The sequence below is a fragment of the Diabrotica undecimpunctata genome, chromosome 6 (assembly GCF_040954645.1).
Source record: "Diabrotica undecimpunctata isolate CICGRU chromosome 6, icDiaUnde3, whole genome shotgun sequence".
Lineage (NCBI taxonomy): Eukaryota > Metazoa > Arthropoda > Insecta > Coleoptera > Chrysomelidae > Diabrotica > Diabrotica undecimpunctata.
In genome coordinates this window covers 50,645,868-50,664,152 of record NC_092808.1, presented here as the reverse complement: position 1 = coordinate 50,664,152, position 18,285 = coordinate 50,645,868, and positions in this window count along the sequence as shown.

Sequence of the window (18,285 nt, the reverse complement as noted above, 5' to 3'; positions counted from 1 at the left end):
TTATGTATAATTGTGTTGCCACAACAGTTGATGTTTATTTTAAAAGTACTCTGCCAATTCGTCTCTAATTATTGTTGCATTTTCACGTCAGACTAGAAGATGCGGGATTTTATTTTATAAATATATGTAGATGAGCTACTGTTATTTTAATTAATTCGGTCTTTCTAGTTTCGAGCAACATTGGGTAACTAGGTACCTTAAAAACGGCTAAGGCAATGCCAAGTACATTTTCTCTGTCTAGAAGTTAATTTTTTATCGGAATACATATAAGTGTTCATATGTTAACATGAACACATGCACGTTTCTCTTGTTAAACTAGTCCAATTGAGAGCGATCTTACATAATCCCTCAAGATTAGCTTTGGCCATAATTAAAATTAAATTGTGTAAAGATTTTTCCATGGGAACAGAATCACCGCTTTTATCACATAATTGTATTAGCTCCCTCCTCCCCAAAAACGAATTATCTCAATTATCCAGTGTTTAGTCTTTTATCGAAATGCATTGTGATGTAAATGTAGTTGTTTAATTGTGATCGAGAACTCACATATTATGTGGTAAGTTTGATCATCTCCTGTTTACTCAAATAATTACAATATTAAGAGATCCTTTTTTTTGTATGTAGAGTTCGACTAGAGACCCCATTTTTACTGGCACTTTGCCGTCATGTTCTGACTTTTGTCATCATCTGATTATTTGCCGACGAGGCATTTTGAGAGCATCAACCTTCATCTCTTTTCAATACATTCGAATATCCACCTGTTTTTGGCCGTATCAGATAGCCCTGTCTTCGAATGTCGTTTAACTGTTAATGTTGTATTGTTTTTCGTTATTTTTAAATTTTGAGTTATAATGTTTACTTAATTAACGTTTTATATAATCTTTTATTTTAGTTGTACATATTTTATTGAATATATATATATATATATATATATATATAATATCTTTTAGCTTATGGGTAAATAGGTCGACTTTTATAATTTTTTTTTTAGAATTCTTTATTTAAGAGTTATTGACGCCTTCTTTAAGTTTAGCTGTATTTAGTGTTTCTTGTCTTTCTTTTGTCAAACTGGTATTTAATTATCTACCTCTTATTTATCAATCTGTTTTTAAACGGTTACTTTTCTATTATTCATATCCCTACCCGTCCCTAATGAAGCTTCCAATCTGAGCGACGTGGTCTTCGTAAAGTCTTGGTGAACGATCAGCTTTTCACAATCCTGATTTGTTAGCTTTTTCCTTATAAGTCTTCTCCACACACTAGTTATTATTATCCGTCATACTTTCTCATCATTTTCAAATACTCACGGGGGACTACTTTTTTATTGATCTCCCACCACAAAACGTCTTAGTGAACCCTATCATATACATTCTCAAGATCAGTAAATACCGCATGAGCGTTGAGTCCGTTCTTTCTATATTTCTCAATCAGCTGGCTTATAATGAAAATCGGATCAGTCGATTTGATTTGATTTGTCTTTATCTCTACTAAATGTTTAATTCTGTCAAATTATTATATTTGTGTAAACAAATATTAATTTCTCTTTATACATGTGTGTACAATTTTGTTTCCCAAAAAAATACTTTTAACAAATCGAAGCAAGAAAAAAAGTTTTAAACAGTGTCGTTTATAAAGATTCTGATGGTTTATAAGTCCATAAAATTTTACCGATATATTATTAGAGTATAAAAATAAATAGATCCGGATCAACTTTATCTCTCGGAAAAGACGGCATCTCTATCACAAGTCTACCTATGTATATAACAAAAAGAACTGAGAGTTTAAATTTACTAGGAGGATATTATGTGTGCAGTTGGCCACAGAGATCAGTGGCTAGGTAAAAAGAAGATTTATTACAGAAAAAGGTCGGGATGCTGAGAATATTGTGAGAATAAATCACTATTTTTTGGGCACTCTTATAAGACAGATGCGCTACTGGCAAATTTATAATTCACTTCGTGTTGAAATATCAGAATGGAGATTTTATAACAGGTTTTATACATGCATATAAAAATAAATTAAAAACTGTGGAGCGATTAGTAAAAAGAAAACGGTTAAATAATGTTATATAACGATTAACACTAATGGTAACAATAACTATCAAAAAATTAGTTATTTCCATTGTTTCCTTCTTTGTGCTGTAATATACCTGACAGTTTAAGCCTTTGTCAAAAAGCAATCGGCTTATGTTAAATCTAGCAGAATTTGTGCCAGATGGCGATAAGCATGCCGCCAGCTCTGTTAGCCTTCCAACAGTGCATTCGCTTTATGTGTACGGATTCCAATACATCTTAACCATCGAGTTAGAATCTATGGAGAAGCTATAACGTGTGTATTAAAAACGGCGTAGGTAGGCGTGGCTAACGATGATACCAATATGGCGGTGGGATCATGGCCGGACTCAATAATATTAAAACTACTATAAAAATATGACTAGTTATTCAGAAGATTTAATCATAATCTAAAAAAGTGCAATGCATTTTTAATAAACTATGATTTATTTATCCCGTGGTAAATACTAAAAACACGATATATTATAGATAAAGATAAATTAATACAGTCACATACTATTAATTTATTCTCTGAAGTACGGGCTATTACTTTGTTTACATATTTGTATACTAATCCGTAGAACCTTATTCCTGTAGATTTTTTATTAACATTGCTTCTGCTACTGCAACTACGTTGAGGACAAGAAACCATTATTATGCACTATCACAATATATTATTACAGTTTCTATAAAAGTATTATAAAACTAAAAATATTCGAAAAACAACAAACGTAAACAAACATATACGATCTGTCACAAGTGTCAAAAGAATCTTAACAATATGGCCGAAGTGAGGTCGTTTTTAGTCACGTGATGCCCTCTCCATAGATTCTAACTCGATGATCTTAACCCATTAAATGACACGATGCCCATTTGGGAATTTTGACGACACCATTTGGAGCGAACAATATCTATAGTGCATTTGACAGTTTAAGGTTATGACAGGACGCTTTCTCAGCAACAAGATTAGATACACCATTTTATGAAAGAGTTAGAAAAAACCTTTATGACATACATTTTCAATTTCTTGACGTTTTCTTAATAAATTTCCTAACTTCTTCATCTTCGTTAATTCCCAAAATTCCCAACTTTGATATATATGTTGCAGTTTCGCAACTGTTAATAAACATTTATTAAATATTAAGACTTTATGGTAGTTTTGATTCTCCCCGTATATCAAGATTTCATGTATAAGGGTGCATCTGGGTTAAAAACTACATGCTACGAGACAGGCAATCTGCAAAATGAAACAGATGTGTATTTGAGATAAGCGATGCATCTACACAATTAGAGTCGAATTTTATCTCTCAAACCACACACATGTGTGTGCGTTTGGGTTAAGAGTACCTTACGACACTTGCCAGCGGTCCTTTGACCGAGGAAGTCGGTTTGATGCAGAAAAGTTGAAATTAGAAATTTTGTGGTTCCTGGTGTACGTCGATGAAGACGTTGGTAATAGCGGTTGGTGCTGTGATTTATGGGGTAAGCTACAATACACCATAATTTTGTTGCTGCATATATCAAGTACGTTTACTTGGTATATAGATGTCATATTTGCTTCAAACTTTTATCTGTTGTGCCGCGATCGCGATTGAACTTGATTGAGAACATTTCATTACCTTTATGTAGATTTGTATATTTTTCATATTATAATAATTTCACTATTTTTTTTGTATATATATCACAGTGTTGTGTATTTTATTACCTAATATTAACTCATAATGTCTATTATGAGTATACTTTTGCATTGAGTTTAATAATTTGTTTTTATATGACATATATTCATATTTTTTATTTGTTGTATATTATTTCTATCTATAACGTGGTATATATACAATCGACAGCTATGGTTTGTTTATGGTTCTCTTTTTGTGTGTAAGTTTGTACTGCATATATTCTTCTTCTTTTAAGTTTATATTCTTCTTTCTTTATAATTGTATATTGGGTTATGTATATTTATGTTTAATTTCACCTCTTTTAAAATAGAGTTTTATACAGTCCACTGGTTTTCATTTCTTTTCTTTATTTGAATATACATACCCAATCCGAAAGGGGGAAACCAGCGAGTTCTAGATTGAACAGAATATCTTCTCTCCCCCTTCAGGATGACCAAAATTGTTATATTGAGGTCATCGTATGTGCAGAACGCAACATAATGGTCCTTCGAGCCGGATTTTCTTCTTCTTTTTCTGTTTTTTGTTTGTTTAGGGTTCTCTGATAGTAGATACCTTTTTTCCATGTTCTTTTTCATGTGTAGTTGCGGTTTCCTTGTGGTAGGAGCCTTGTCGGTTATGATAACTAGTTAATATGTCGTTGCTTACGGTTTCCTTATGGTAGGGACCTTATCAATTATGATAACCATTTTATTTGTCTTGCTCACGGGTTCCTTATGGTAGGAGCCTAGTTGGTTGTGATAACTATTTGTTGGGGTATTTCTTTTATCTGGAAAAGATACCCAGTCGTCTGCCGAAAGACGATACCTAGTCTGCTGAAAGACTATTTCTTTGTCGAGGTTCTCTTATGCTAGAGAACTTATTGCGGTTATCACAACCATAGTATAGTCGGGTATTTCTTTTATCTGAAAAGTTACCCAGTCTGCCGAAAGACATTTTACTTTTTTACATTGTACAAGGTTTATTTACTGTATACCTTTTTGCGGTTATCATAACTATATAGTCAGGTATTTGTTTTATGTAAAAATATACCTAATCGTCTGCCGAAAGATGATACCTAGTCTGCCGAAAGACTATTTCTTGTTTACATTCTTTGTTCCAGGTGATCTTCTGACAGAGACCTTCTTTTCGTGGTTGTTATAACCATTTATTGTATATATAATTCTTTTCTACTAAAAGATACCTAATCGTCTGTCGAAAGACGATACCTAGTCTGTCGAAAGACTATTTCTTCTTTACATTCTTTGTTCAAGGTGCTCTTCTAACAGAGGCCTTCTTTTTGCGGTTGTTATAACCATTTATTGCATATTTCTTTTTTTTTTATACATTGCTTTCTCTAGGTTCTCTTCTGACAGAGGCCTTTTTTGCGGTTGTTATACCCATTTTTACATTACGGTATATCTTTCATACTAAAAGATATCCAGTCGTCTGCAGAAAGACGATTTTCTTTACATTAATTTTTAAGGTGCTCTTTTTACAGAGACCTCTTTACGGTTTTTATAACCATTTTACATTGAGACTTCTCTTATACTGAAAGATAACTAGTCTGTCGAAAGACTATTTCTTTTTTATATACTTTATTTAAAGGTGCTCTTATGACAGAGACCTTTTTCGGTTTTGTATACCCATTTCTTGCTGATTTTTTCATAGTGCTTTTAGTGGAGTATTTCTTTTGTCTAAGCATATACTCAGTCTGCCGAAAGACATTCTTACTTTTACTTGTTTAGGGTTTTCTTATGATAGAGACCTTATTACGGTTAGTATAACCATTTACATTGGGGTATTTATTTTGTGAAAAAAAAATACCCAGTCTGTAGAGACATTTCTTCTTTTGTGTTCGCTGGTGTTTTTGTGAGGGTGGAAAAAATATTTTCGGTTAATGCAACCATTTTTCTTTGTTGAATTTTTCCTGATTGTTTGGACATTAGTAACAGATTGTAATCGTTTTATGTTGGGATATATCTTTTCCTTGATAAGATACCTGGTCTGTGGAGACTGTTCTTTTTTATTTTGTTTGTAGTTGTCTTATTATAGAGACCTGCTTTCGACTATTAAAAGTATCTCTTTGGTTTGTTTCTGTGACAAATCCAGGGATTTACAATTACTTTTACTCGTTCACAATCTTTTTCTTTTTGTCTTGTGAGTTTTAAGTATAAGCTGCTCCATTTTTGTCTAAACAATGGACACCCTCAAATTCAAGAGACGGTCTGCAAAGAATGCAATTATTCGTCACTGTAATTGGATTGCAGAAAATGTTTCATTGGTCGATATTGATTATCTTTTGAAAGTTCGTCGTGAGTATTTACAGGTTGAATATGATAAATATGAATGCGCACAGGATGCAATCGAGAATTTATTGGTAGATTCCGCTGAAGATAGCGAGGATCGAAACATTGTAGATGATTTGTTTTGTAAGGCAATGGGACTTATAATATGGGAGCCCGTCCTCTCATCCTTTACGTATTATAAAGTAGGTAGTGCATCCCATTGTTCTTCTAGGTTACATGTGGGGGAAAGACCTTCCACACTTATTTCAGATTTATGCCATCTACTCAATGTAGTTAAATCTTCTCAAAATTATATGTTAAAAGACTCATCTTTTTCACAACCTCAACCTTCTTTCGAGACATCCACGTCTCAAATACCTCGTGTGATGGCGCCTAGTTCGTCAGGTCAGCTATCCTCGACTTTAGCTCATGTAGATACTGTCCCTAAGGCGTTACCTACTGGCCTTAGCAGTATTGCATATTGCCTTCCACCTGTTACAATGGTAAATGATAGTGAGTCCTACAAAACTCGTGACGCTCATACAAACGCGAGTTCTTCTACGGGGCTATCCTTTAATGATGTACATCTCTCTGAGCCCCAGGTCCATCCTAATATTGAATCCTTGCCAAAGGATTTTTCTTTGCACGACCTACATGATGGGGTGTCTGACGATGACGCTGCCGATACAGCTTCGCGGGGAGCTAACCCGATACACTTGCTCGATCGAAATCTTGGCTTTGTGAGCCAAAATTCTTGTCGTCTCATGACAGAGACGAATTTAAAGAATCTATTAACTTAGATATTGCGACCATAATTGGGTCAAAAGTTCCTAGAGTGGCATTACACCCATCTCTAGATTTAGCATTCGGGGTACATATGTTTAAAATGTACTCCTATCTTTCTCGTTTACGCCGAGTAAAGGCATTTGTATTTTGTTTCATCAGAAACGTTCGTAAAAAGCAAGCAGAATTGCTTATTGTTCAAGACTTAAAAAGTCTCTCGTCTCGTCTTATATTGGAATCGTTGCCATCCGGTATTGCCAATCCGGATAATCAGTTGGATATTCTGAATTTATTTCCAGAGGAAATTATTCACCGTGCGAAAGTTAGCGGTATGTTGAGGAATGATACCATTCCTTATGCTAAGAAGCATCCTTTTCTTCTTTCTTCGAACAATCTACTTGTTCTAAAGATGTTTAAAACACACGTACAGTTGGGCCATGTAGGGCCCCAAGGTACGTCCAATTGTAGAGATCATTTCGGACTTAGTTGTTGCACATTTTATAAGGTTGAGAGTCCCATCTATCATTGTGTTACCTGTTCGAGATTTCTTTTTATTGCCATAGATTATGGGATATATTTTTGCTTAAAGCTTGCGTAGCTTTGTTTATGTATTTGCGCCACGTTATATTAAAATAACGGTTTTAACTTTCGGAGAGACATTTTCTATTGATATTGTACGAATTCTTTAAGGTACAAAGAATTCTTAGAAGTCGCACCACTTTTGTTTTTCGTTCGTTTCAAAATTGCCTTATTATGTATAAAAAGCCTTGTTTATTGAATAGCATAAATGTTCGTATTTTATCTATTCTCTTTATCTCTTTATTTATTGTAATTCTGATTTAGTCTAATTGACTAAGTCTACTCCTAGCTTAGAATTAGTCGCCACTTTTTTATTATCAAGAGGGAGCTAAGTCTCAACCTGAGATATAATTTGCTTATTGTTGTTAAAATTATCATAACTATCTTTTATGGATAAAGCTTATGGAAGAATAGAGTTTCTTCATTTTACATTTTCGTCATGATTATGTCTGTCCAGGTAGATTGCTAATATCTAGGGACAGTGTTACAATTCATGCGTTATTTTCTTTTGCCTTTGCTGCTTATTCGTTTCGAATATTGTAGTGGCCATTCGGGCTACAAATATTCTGTTTGTTTGTCTTTAACTTAGTTGTTGTTGCGGAGAACCATTTCCTTAGGTTTGTTAACCAGGATATTTGTCTTCTCCCAATTCCTTGCTTGTCGAAAACTATTAGAAGGTTATTTGTAGTATTTATATTGAGTGCCGTCTCTCATAGGTGTCCGAGACATCCTGATTGTTGCCTTCTAACGATATACATCACTTTTCTTTCTTTCCTCGTTCTTTTTCATACGGTCCCGTTGGTTAACTGATCCGTTCATGATATCCTGAGGATTTGCTTCTATAGCCACATCTTGATGGCGTCAGGTTCGTGTATTGTATCCTAGGATAATAGAGGAATGCACTTCCTATTAGAGAGGACATTGTTTTATATATAGTACTGATAATTGTATAATTGTAGTGATGTATATTTAGTATGTAGTTATGTATTTGTAACCTATTATCGTTTGTTGTATAAGTTTATTGTTGTATGTATAAGTTATTGTTCTTTGTGCTCTTTTGTAAATGTATAGCTTTGTAGGATTGTAAGTGTGGCGTTCGTTTCGTAACCGAAGAAGTGTTTACGGTTTCCTAATTTGTACAGTGCGTCGGGAGTACAAAGTACAGTTATGTTTTATTGGCACGTATGCCAACGCGGGGAGAATGTTGCAGTTTCGCAACTGTTAATAAACATTTATTAAATATTAAGACTTTATGGTAGTTTTGATTCTCCCCGTATATCAAGATTTCATGTATAAGGGTGCATCTGGGTTAAAAACTACATGCTACGAGACAGGCAATCTGCAAAATGAAACAGATGTGTATTTGAGATAAGCGATGCATCTACACAATTAGAGTCGAATTTTATCTCTCAAACCACACACATGTGTGTGCGTTTGGGTTAAGAGTACCTTACGACACTTGCCAGCGGTCCTTTGACCGAGGAAGTCGGTTTGATGCAGAAAAGTTGAAATTAGAAATTTTGTGGTTCCTGGTGTACGTCGATGAAGACGTTGGTAATAGCGGTTGGTGCTGTGATTTATGGGGTAAGCTACAATACACCATAATTTTGTTGCTGCATATATCAAGTACGTTTACTTGGTATATAGATGTCATATTTGCTTCGAACTTTTATCTGTTGTGCCGCGATCGCGATTGAACTTGATTGAGAACATTTCATTACCTTTATGTAGATTTGTATATTTTTCATATTATAATAATTTCACTATTTTTTTTGTATATATATCACAGTGTTGTGTATTTTATTACCTAATATTAACTCATAATGTCTATTATGAGTATACTTTTGCATTGAGTTTAATAATTTGTTTTTATATGACATATATTCATATTTTTTATTTGTTGTATATTATTTCTATCTATAACGTGGTATATATACAATCGACAGCTATGGTTTGTTTATGGTTCTCTTTTTGTGTGTAAGTTTGTACTACATATATTCTTCTTCTTTTAAGTTTATATTCTTCTTTCTTTATAATTGTATATTGGGTTATGTATATTTATGTTTAATTTCACCTCTTTTAAAATAGAGTTTTATACAGTCCACTGGTTTTCATTTCTTTTCTTTATTTGAATATACATACCCAATCCGAAAGGGGGAAACCAGCGAGTTCTAGATTGAACAGAATATCTTCTCTCCCCCTTCAGGATGACCAAAATTGTTATATTGAGGTCATCGTATGTGCAGAACGCAACAATATATACAAATAAAAAGTGGTGCAGTAGGCGGTACCATAGACTACGGCGAAGTATACTATGGTTTCTGCAATTTAAGTAATATATTTAAAATGGAATATTTGTTTATTATTTTTTATATCGATTTTTTTGTAGATTTTAATAAAATTAAAACAGGTTGTATAACGGACTCTCCTCATCGCTTAAATGGACCCTTCCTCCTTAAACTTCGTTAGCGTTTCGTGGCTCCACTTACGTGACGCTCGTCTCAGCATTTTACTATAGAGAAAAACAACGCCAGTATCGAAGTTTCGCTTCAAAAGTCAGAAACTAACAGACTTTTCAGTCATTCTTATATAAAATACAAACCTTATCAAAATCCCTGTACATTATATACTGACGCGTCCAAATCATCAGACGGTGTTGGTACAACCATCGTCACACCAAATACAGCCTTAAAATTTAAATTCAAACCCATTGCTTTGTCATACATTGCAGAGGTGTATGCAATATTGCTAACATAAAGATGGACTCTATAAAAGACCATATAAAAGGGTCTAAACAGTCACCCTCGCTCATGATTACCGATTCATTGAGCTTGCTTTACACTATCAATATATATAATTATATTAAAGCCAGTTTATTTTTTGCATTTTGCTTATATGCACAGTTCTCGAGCTATCTTTTGTATTCCAAGAACATTAGTAGTAGCAAGCGTAAAGCTATTATCACACAGTTTACTTTTTATAAATTTCTCAGTAGCTAACAGAAGAGTAAATTATACCTTAATCTTAAGCTTCCGACAAAGCTTTTCACACCTTTTCAAACGCGTTTGTTTATTTATACCAAAGGGACCAACAGTCATCAAGAAGGGTTGCAATTAACACTTATTGCCGATTTTCTTTTCCACTTCGTATCACCTGTAGTTTCTAAAGCTTCTTTACCTTTACACACAACATAAAATATTAGGCGCGAAATCGCAAGGGACTGCCTCGAGATTCAGGTTTCCTTTTGAGTCGTTGTTAGGGCTTTGAAGGTTTAAATTTTTTATTGCTGTCTTTAGGAATTGATAGGTCAGTCAAGAAGCTTGTATTACATGAAGGAAATGGAAAAAGGTCCGGATAAAAGAGGATAATCTAATATATATTCGAGGACGATTCACTTAACTTTTAGTTTTATTTACTTATTGTGAGCATATTATTTATTAAAATTTTCTTGATGAGAAATTGGGGCAATTTTTTTGCGTTTGGCGTATATTCTGTATGATGTATTAGGCGAGCGGTTTAAACACACTCATTTTTGTTGCATTTCTACCACACCAAACCTTTTTTATAATTTTATATATTTTTTTCAAGTTCAAATGTGTTTTTTTCTTAATTTTCCAGGTTGGAAAATTCTTATTAACACATAACTTATAACAAAAAAAAAAACAATTTCCCGAATCGCTTTGAGTAAATTTTTTTTTGGGTGTATCTCATCGAAATAAATACTTTTTCCATCCTGGTAATTTTTCGAAAAATGCATCCTTTTGGAGTTATTTGCAATTTTTTGTTGAAATATTCCTTAATTAGTGATTTTTGGGATTTTTTTTTCTTAGAAAATTCTAAATGGATTGCAATTTTATAAAAAGCTTTATAACCTTTAAACCTTCTAGTTCAAGTAAGAATATTTTGACAAGGTTAAATTCTATCTAGCTCAAAATATGTAACCAATTATTTCGAATATGCATTTCGAGCAATCTATCGCAAAACGTGTACGGTTGCAGTGATACAGTCGCGCTACTCGTACAATTCTTTTTTTTTTTTAATTAATTTTTTAAATTAAAACATAGTTTTAATTTAAAATTATGTTTTTAGCAAGATAGAAACCACTTCTTCTTGTCAATATATTCTTACTTATACGTGAAGGTTAAAAGATTATAAAGCTTTTTGTAGAATTGCAATTCATTTAGTAGTTTTTTAGGAACCAGAGTTATCCGCTTTTTCAAGGAAGGGGTACTCCTTTTTTTGTGGAGTAGTGGTGGTGTGACAAAACGTGATGAATGATGTTTTATGTAAAAAAGTAGTGGACTACTAAGGAGCTGGGGTTCAGAAGGTGGCGTATTTGTGTGGATAATAGTTAAGAAGCGCACAAGAGGAATTTAGGTGATTTATGCCAAACATGTCGAACGATGTACTTCAGAGGTTACCAGCCATACAATAGGAACGGCTCTTAATCAGCATTTTTGGCAGTTGTTAGCTGCGATAAAGCTTTTTGTAGAATTGCAATTCATGCCCCAAAAAATGGAAATAACTCGAAAAGGAAGCATTTTTTGCAATAGCAATTTTTTTTTCAATGAAGCATTTTTATTCAATAAAATAAATATTTCAACTTGAAAAAATATATCTATACTCGAATAAAAAAGGTTTAGTGTGGTAGCAATGCAAAAAAATGTAGTACACCGCTCAATATGAAATATATGCATACAATATGGAATAATCTACTTAAAAATTAACGAAATGATTAATGTCTGATGAAATTACGATATGAAGGAAGCTATAAGCATTAGATATACAATTTTTTACATAATATCGAAAAAATAATCCGCGATACTTGCACTCGACACTGAATGACTTACAATTATAAAAAATGGCAAAAATCTCGCAACTTTTATTTATTTAACAGCTTATAGAAACTGATTTTATTTGCGTCTTTGTCTGTAAAACCCATTTTTAATTTTTGTCGATACGACACTATAATCAAAAGATATCGAATTTTTACCGTCATACCGAGTTAATACAAATTTTACTTAAATTGATTTCGCACGCTTAACTGACCTTTAAAATCGCGGATCGCTTCAATCGTTATTTCTGAGAGAACGGTTCATTCTACACAAAATAGATTTGAATTTTTATTCAAAAGTATCTCATCTACATGTCTTGTTTAAATAATTGTTTTACATATTTAAGACGTACAGATCATTAGTAAATTGATGTTTTCCGTTTCACCACCCTCCTATGTTGTTTTTAGAGGGAAGCCCAGGCTTAGGATTGGCAAAAAATTTTCCATCTTTTTGGAAGTCCCAAAATTGAAAGCAAAATTCAGCTTGTTCGTATAATTTGTAGAGGTCAAATCTCTGAGGACTGGACTAATAGCCAGAAGCATGTTTGAAGTGAATACTTTTTATCGCCCGGTATGATGTTTTTGCTCGAGCCCAAAATAATATGTAATAATAATAAATTCTGGCTTTACAACCCTGCGTGGGTTCTAGCCTCCCATAGATTTTCTCTGAAGTTGTCCCTATCCAACGCCTTGCTCCCATATTTCTCATGTGTCGTTATGATCTCCTGATGTTATCAATGAACCTTATTCTGGGTCTTCCTCTTCTTATCTGACCAATGGGCCTATCAAGGAGCTTTTTTCTAATTGGGTTATTTTATTGAAGGTTTAACAGGTTTAAAAATATGATGAAATTGTAAGGACAATAGTACAGCAATAATTATATTTTCAGATACAAACAGCTATATATACTCCTTTGAATTAACTACCGTTACTAGAACTACGGCAAATTTTTACGTCTATTTACGTGTTTTACTTTTCACGCGTATGACTGGAGTTAAAACTCCTGCTGAGAAGAAATTTCTTGTTTTTTTTTTAATCATTTATAATGATAAAATGAAGTTATTAAACATAAATCATCATCATCATCATTGGCTTTTACAACTCTTCGTGAGTTTTTGTCGCGTTTACTATTGCCTTCCATTGATTCCGATCCTGTGCTATTATTTCCCATGGCCTTACTTCCATCTTCTCCAGGTCTTCCCTGACTGCGTCTTTCCACCTTTTTCTAGGCCTTCCTGTCGATCTTCTACCATCTGGTCTTTCCCAAAACACATTGCTAATCAGTCTGTCGTCATCACTCCGTACCACGTGGCCTGCCCATCTTAATCTATTGGCTTTTATATATTTTACGATGTTTCCTTTCCCGAAGAGAGTCTCTATTTCATTGTTGTATCTGCTCCTCCATTCACTTGTCACGCTGTCCCTGCAAGGACCATATATAATTCGCAGGATTTTGCGTTCCCATACTAATAGCTTATTGATTTCTTTCTTTCTCAATGTCCATGTTTCACTTCCATATGTCACTGCTGGTCGTATTATGGTTTTGTACATTTGGATTTTGGCACGCCTTGAGAGAAGCTTTGACCTCATTAGATGTTGAATGGCAAAGAATGATTTATTCCCCGCCAGTATTCGTATTTCAACCTCCCGTTCTCCTGCGTTTTCACTGGTAATTGTTGCTCCTAGGTATTTGAATTCTTTGACCACCTCAAAATTATGATCGTTTATGGTAATGTTTTGTCTTATTCGCTGTCGTTCCTTTTTTGATACGACCATGTATTTAGTTTTTTCTTCGTTTATTTTCAGGCCTACGCTTAGTGTTGCTTCTTCAAAGTTCGATACTATATCCTTAACTTCCAGTGTTGTCTGTGCTACTGCATCTACATCATCTGCAAATGCGAGAATAATCTTTGCTCCTCTGGCAGTTATGTCTATTAAACATAAATACAACATATTAATGAAAATGTATATTATTAACAAATCCTATATTATATTTATTAAATTTTGAAAATTTGTAAAAGTAAAATCATTAAACAACATTTTTATTAGAGAAGAAAAATTAAGATCTTTTAAATTTTAAAGAACTTAAATGTGTGGTGTCATTATAAAAAATATTAACAATTTAGTAATAAGCAGACAAAATTTTATTAACCCACATTTAGTAAAAACGCGCTATAAGAAGTATTCACTTCTGTCGGCATGCCCCAAGTACCACACGCCGATTTTTTTTATTTTATTTACCGTATGGCATTAAATATGCCATAACGGAAGACATAAATTTGGAACGGGCTTTGTGATTAGAGACAGTCTAGTACAGAATATACTAAATTTCAAACCTATACACGAAAGGATATGCTACATATGAATGAAGGGAGAACTATACAACATTTCGATTATCTCAGCGCATTCACCAACGGAAGAAAAGGATGAAGATATCAAGGATGACTTGAACTGAACTGCAGCAGCTAATAATATGCTAATAAAGTCAACAATGTGTCAGCAGAAAGACATCCATAAGCAAACCTGGGTCTCAAACAACCATATTATGCGCAACCAAATTGACCACATCATTGTAGATGCCGTCATGGGAACAATATTATAGACGTAAGAAGCCTGAGAGGAATAGACGGAGTCACAGATCATTACTTAGTCAGGGCAAAAGTCAAATCCAGAATATCTAGCCACAAATACAATAAAACAATAATAAACCCACAATGGAACATGGACGAAATGCACAATACATAGAAACAACTAAACTATAGAGAACAACTTGAACAAACCTTGAACTCTGAAAGAGAATACAATGATATAGAACAGCTATGGGAAACGACTGCTGCCGAAATAATAGCCAAGACAGCGGACAAGATCTTTGGAAGGAGTAGGCAGAAGAGGGCAAAAACATGGTATGACGAGGAATGTCGGAAACAGCTGGAAAAAAGGCAAACAGTAAGGAAGACGTAGATACAACTGCAAACAGACCAAAGTAAAAAGGAATCTGACGACTGCCGAAAAGAAACAAGAAAAATAATTCGCACAAAGAAAAGAAACTATGAACAACAAAAATATAAAGCTATGGAGAGAGACCGGCCCAAACCAGGCTCCAGAGAATTCTGTAAAGCAATTATCTCTGAGAAAAGAGGACATAGAACCAATTCCATCCATACACTGAGAGACAATCAAGGCCGTATGATAATCGACGGTAAAGAAGTAACTGAAGAATGGAAAGAGTATTTTAGGGACCTAAACATCATACAGGAAGAACAGCACAAAGAAGAGATCTATATCACAGCGGACATGCCCGTCAAAAATCCCTCCTTTGAGGAAAGACCACTCGGACGTCCCAGAATGCGATGGACAGATAACATCCAAGCAGATCTCCAGAAAATGAACATTCCATATGACCAGAGGTTTATGGAAGACCGAACAAATTGGAAAAAAGTTGTACAGTCAGCCAAGACCCACCCAGGGTTGTAGCGCTACGTGGTGATGAAGATAAAATATGAACACATAATTAAAAAAAAAATAAAAAACATTAAATGGAGTATTACAAAGGAGCATTCAATGTATCCATATTTTCTAAAATATTTTCGGTCGCATTCAAGAACTCATCAAAAACTCCAAGGAACTGCTGTCGGGGACATTATTCAAAATGTGACGCACTGTCTGTAGTTGCGCAACACAGTCATACTCAGGAGTAAGGGCTTTTTATCATCTACGTAAGCTATCAACACACCTACTGTTGGGAGGCTGGTAGTTAGATCCCCATGTATATGAAATTATTAATTAATCTAATGTTCTGTAGATACTGGTTCACGGAGAATAAAAAATTAGCTGTGTACTTAATGTACAAGCAAGACTGCTTTCTAAAAGGCTTAAATGTAGTCAAATAAATATAAAGAAAAGTGATTTTGACACATTTGTTCTAATGAAAAATCTAACACAGGGATACGTAAATACATAAGAAAGTCAAATAATAATGAAAAATATTACTAATACTACAACCAATGAAAATGACTGGAAACTAAGGGTACGAACATACCGAAGACACTTGAATGTGTGCGGTAGAGGTCATGGTCGCGGTCAATACATCGATGTCAAAACAAACCTGCATTTTCTTATGAGATCGCACATACCAAGGATGGCGATGTCGATGCCAGAACAAAATACAGTAGACTCCCTCTATAACGAGAACTGAAATGGCAGACTAATTACCTCGTTATAAGCGGATCTCGTTATATCCAACAACAATAATACTGTGCATACATATGAATATGTAGTTTTCTAAAACATTAACTTTCTATAGTGAAGCCATTCGGAGCAATATAAGATGCTAATAAATATTGTTTGAATGGCGTTTTTAAAACAAAGTTGTTTACTTTTATTGTCAATGAAATGCATTAAAACAAAAAAGAGTTGTTTACTTTTACTGTCAATGATATACGTTAAAACAAAAAATCTGTATTCTGTAAATATGTATAATGTATAAAGCGTATAAAGTTATTTTGTCATTGTTGACTGCTTTAAATTGTCCAGTATTCTATCTATCATATTTTCTAAAGATGTGAAACAGATTTATGCTTCTTCATTTGCGTTTTGTCCTTGGATAAAGTTTCTGCATTTTTCTGCATTCTATTAGAACCCATATTATTAGGTGTGAATGGTCAACCCAATACAATGACACTTGTGAATCATAAATTTTACATTTCCGACTAAGAATCATAAATTGTATGAAGTTTATTGCGGGCGGCCCGCAGTTAAAAAGGGTATTTATTTATAGCTACGGCCGGGCCAAAACGTAAAAAACACGTTTTTCAATCTTCTTTTCTCTCGTTATAAGCAAATTTACCTCGCTATAAAGGGTTATAGTTCAATAGAAATTTCACGGGACATCTAATGTACCTCGTTATAAGCGAAACCTCGTAATAACCGTGTTCGTTATAAAGGGAGTATACTGTAGTTTGTTTTACATCGCGATTGAGCTGTTGTTCGCGTGGTAGATTACAAGTTTATTATTGGTGGTTTTAAAACCACCTGACAATCGCCATTCGAGATGCGGATGGTATGATAAATATCCTAAAATGTATCCAGACTCATTCTCCTATAAGCATAAAATTTGGATTGGAGTTTCTTAAGCTCTTTAAATAGGTGATGTTATTCTCCTAGATACTGCCTTTTTGATTACAGGATGAACCTAAAGTTGGCGATTTAAAGAATTACAAATGATCCACTACTTTTCACCTTAACACATGCATTCAGTCATCACTACTGTTGCTCGTGTACATAATTTTATAATGTAAAAAGCTAACTTTTCCGGAACACGTGTCAGTCACCTCCGGTACCGCAAAGAACTCTGAACGGAAGTTATTTTCGGTATGTTTTGCCAGTCATCGATGTAAACCTCGACTGCGACCGCGACCTCCACCGCGTACATCCACGTATCTTCGGTATGTCCGTACCCTAAAACTACGATAGTGTATCCATATACAGTCCCGTGCACTAATTCAGTATATTTTCTTTCTTCAGGCGTTTACCCGTAAATATTATGAGCTCATAAGACATATGCCCTTATCTTATCTGCTGGATTCTTGGGTATCTTTCTCCTAGATACAACAAGTTGCGGCATATCTAGGCTATATATAGCTAGCATATCTAGGCTATGTATAGCTAGAATATCTAGGCATATTACAGCTTTCACTAATTTGGGGAAACATATAGAACTTAAATGTACACTTAAGAGTACCTGGTGGATCTAGTGGATGGAGATAACTTTTAAACTTTTTGAGTCGTGAAATAAGTAAGTACTTATCATACACTACGAGATGGAACAAGCGAGAATTTGTTCCTTCTGCACCACTAATTTGCGACTATCTTTCAAGTCTTTCACAAGAGAGAAGATACTCCGAGTTCTTGTATCTTCTACAACGACTATATTGCGACTGTTGTATTCATGTTTTGTTTTTATGTGAGTTGGGATAGAAAAAGAAAACTTGATGTCACAGATATCGGAATTCCCTGCTGTGGTCCTACCATACCGTACAAAGTTACTTTACAATATAAGGATTAGCGTTTTTTCCTAAATTAGCGGCAGCTTATTCCAA